This window comes from Sceloporus occidentalis, unplaced genomic scaffold (genome assembly GCF_023333645.1).
Source record: "Sceloporus occidentalis isolate IW3139 unplaced genomic scaffold, rSceOcc1.0.p SCAF_295, whole genome shotgun sequence".
NCBI lineage: Eukaryota > Metazoa > Chordata > Lepidosauria > Squamata > Phrynosomatidae > Sceloporus > Sceloporus occidentalis.
In genome coordinates, this window is record NW_028317275.1 from 182501 (window position 1) to 186126 (window position 3626).

The following is a 3626-nucleotide window of genomic DNA, read 5'->3' on the forward strand; positions in this document are numbered from 1 at the left end:
AAGGCATGTGAAATACATAATCTAATATGCAAAATATGTGTCTATACTTTTTATTAAATGTTAGTCTTACTTGATATTTTTCCATACGTCGAATCTTTCCTAGGTAAAGGGTGGTAACCTGGACATTGTATTGTTACTGCTTTGATGAAGACATCTGAAAAGCGGAGGGAATGATGTTTCTGTATATAGTGCCAAGGTAAAAAAATGGTTAGGAAAAAAGTTTTGTCCAGAAGAAAATGACTAATATGTAAGTGTCAAGACAAGCAGCTATAGAGCCCATGATGAACCATAAAAGTGGCAATGCAAACTTGGTTGCTGAAACATTAGGGGGGGCAGAAGTGGCACAGGCAGGCTGATTTGGGTGGCAGAGGTGGCATATACATGCTGTTTCAGAGGCAGACTTGGCACAGACAGGGTTTTTCCAGGGACAGGTTGTATCAGGGGCAAAATTGGCACATGCAGGCTGTTTCAGGGGCAAAGGAGGCATATGAAGGTTGCTTAGGGGCAGAGTTGGCACATGCAGGCTGTTTTATGCGCAGAGGTGGCACAGGCAGCCTGTTTCAGCGGCCGAGGAGGCACAGGCAGGCTGCTTCAGGGGCAGAGGTGGCACAGGCACACTATTTCAGGGGCAGTGGAAATTATGCTGTACCATATCTGTTCAGAAAATGTTATTTATTTAAACTTATTTAATTTATTTATGAGTTAATAATTTATTTTTCCAGATTTTTCATTTTTCCCCCGTGGTGAATCACATTGCTGTCAGCATAAAGGAAGCATGTATGGGCAGATGTGTGTAAGGGCAGTGTATGTGTATATGCGTGTTAATGGGCAGGTGGTTGTAAAGGCAGTATGTATGGGCAGTCCTGTGTAAGGGCAGTGTATGTGTGTTTATGGGCAGGTATGTGTAAAGGCAGCGTGTATGCGCAGGTGTGTGTAAGGGCAGTGTGTGTGTATGTGTATTTATGGGCAGGTATGTGTAAAGGCAGCATGTATGGGCAGGTGTTTGTATATGCGTGTTAATAGGCAGGCTTGTGTATGGGCAGGTGTGTGTAAGGGCAGTGTAAATAAAATAACATCTGTAAAAAAGTAGCTGGGGGCACAATTTTCCATTCTTGCCTCGGGTGCAAAAGAAGCTAGCTACGGCTCTGTGCAAGACCCAGCCGCTCATGCCAACAGACACGTAAACTGAAAGAAACCATGTAGAAACAATATAGTTTTAAGTCTAAATATATTCATGGTTCTAAAAAGTACGGTAATTCAAAATTTTAAAACTGTATTATCATCCCAGCAACCAATGAAATCAGAAGGACCTTTTAACCTTTCAACCAACATTATTTTCACAATAACAAGCCATCTATCAAGCTTGTTGAACTCGAGTCATTAGTGAACCAAAGGTACCTAAGAATAATGCTTGATTACATCTTAAAAACCTGGCACAATTATTGCCATTGACGAGAAAATTTAAATCTGTCTTATAAACAATCATGTCTCTTATTACACTTCATTCCCTCTTCTTGCAACACTTAATTGCATTCCAATTGCACACACAACAGGACAGGCTCTGTCACACCAACACCCATACACAAACACACACCAGGACAGGCTCTGCCACACCGACACCCACACACCCACACACACCAGGACAGGCTCTGCCACACCGACACACACACATACACACACACACCAGGACAGGCTCTGCCACACTGACACCCAATCACACACACAACAGGACAGGCTCTGCCACACTGACACCCAATCACAAACACCAGGACAGGCTTTGCTACACTGACACCCGCATCCGGAGGGTTTCCACAGATGGTTTCACTCAGCCTGCCTGTGGCATCTTTGCCCCCATAACAGCCTGCCTGTGGCAACTTTGCCACCAAAACAGCCTGCCTGTGGCAACTTTGCCACCAAAACAGCCTGCCTGTGGCAACTTTCTCACCAAAACAGCCTGCCTGTGGCAACTTTGCCACCAAAAAAGCCTGCCTGTGGCAACTTTGCCACCAAAACAGCCTGCCTGTGGCAACTTTGCCACCAAAACAGCCTGCCTGTGGCAACTTTGCCACCAAAAAAGCCTGCCTGTGGCAACTTTGTCACCAAAACAGCCTGCCTGTGGCAACTTTGCCACCAAAACAGCCTGCTTGTGGCAACTTTGCCACCATAACAGCCTGCCTGTGGCATCTTTGCCCCCCCTTACACATCCATGCTATCACACACACATATTCATTCAATTGTTCACAAATATTTATTCACTAATTCACAGATAATCATTCACTCATTCAGATATTCATTCATACATTGATACTCATTAATTCCCTCATTCAGATACTCATTAATTCCCTCATTCAGATACTGATTTGCATATACTCATTCACAAACATTCATTCACTCACAGATACTCATTAATTCACTCTTTCATTCAATCTCACATACACCATACAGCCTCCCTCACTTCATACACCATCTCAGACTTCCGCGGATCTGCACAGGGGAAGCAGACGCACAGCAGGGTCATGTGATGTACGTCACGTACGTCACATGGCTCTGTTGGATTCCTGCGTCCCCCTGGCCGTGGAAGGGACGCTGCTCGCGCGCGTCTGCCGGTAAGTAGCGGGCCCGGTCGTAGTTGCTGCAGGCTTAAGGGGCAGGTGCCCTTTTTGCCCTACGTTAAGGACGACTGCATAGGCCCAGTCAGTCCGGTCCTGACTGGGCCTATTTTAAGGTAGGGGCCTGGAGCTGCAGCTCCATTAGCCCCTAAGTCAATTCGGCCCTGGCTGGCCCGGCCGCGGCCCTGCTCCGGCCCGGCCCACCGGGCGAATGCCCGGTGTGCCCGATGGCCAGTCCGGGCCTGTCGGTGTGTCTGTGTGTGTGTACGAGTGTGTTATTGTGTGTGCCTGGATAAGTTAGTGTGTGAATATTTGTCTTTCTCTGGGTATGTTAGCATGTGAACATGTGTCTTTGGTTATGTTTGTGTGTGTGTGTCTGGGAATGTTTGTGTGTGGGGGATATGTTAGTATATGAAGGTATTTTAGTGTGTAAACATGTGTCTTTGGATATGTTAGCATGTGTGTCTGGGTATGTTAGTGAAAGTGTGTGTTTGTGTAAGTGTGTGGGGGGCATGTTAGTGTGTGAACATGTGTCTTTGTTTACATAAGTGTGTGTGTGTCTGGGTATGTTAGTGTGTGAACATGTGTCTTTGGGTATGTTAGTGTGTGAACATCTGTCTTTGAGTATGTTAGTTTGTGTGTCTGGTATGTTAGTGTGTAAACATGCATCTTTGACTATGTTATGTATGTGTATGTGGGTATTTCAATGTGTGAATATGTGTCTTTGTTCTGGTATATTAGCATGTGGGCCTGGGTATGTTTGTGTCTGGGTATGTTAGTGTGCATGTCTGGGTATGTTTGTAAAGGTGTATAACTGGGTACGTCAGTAGGTATGTGTCTAGGTTTGTGTGTGTATGGGGGGGGATTTTAGCGTGTGAACATGCGTCTTTGGCTATGTTATGTGTGTTTTTGGGTATGTTAGTATGTGCATGTCTGTTAGTGTGTGTTTCTGATTGTGTTAGTTTGAGTGGGTTTTGAGTGGTGTTAAATGCCGTGGTCTGATTATTCTTGCCACTG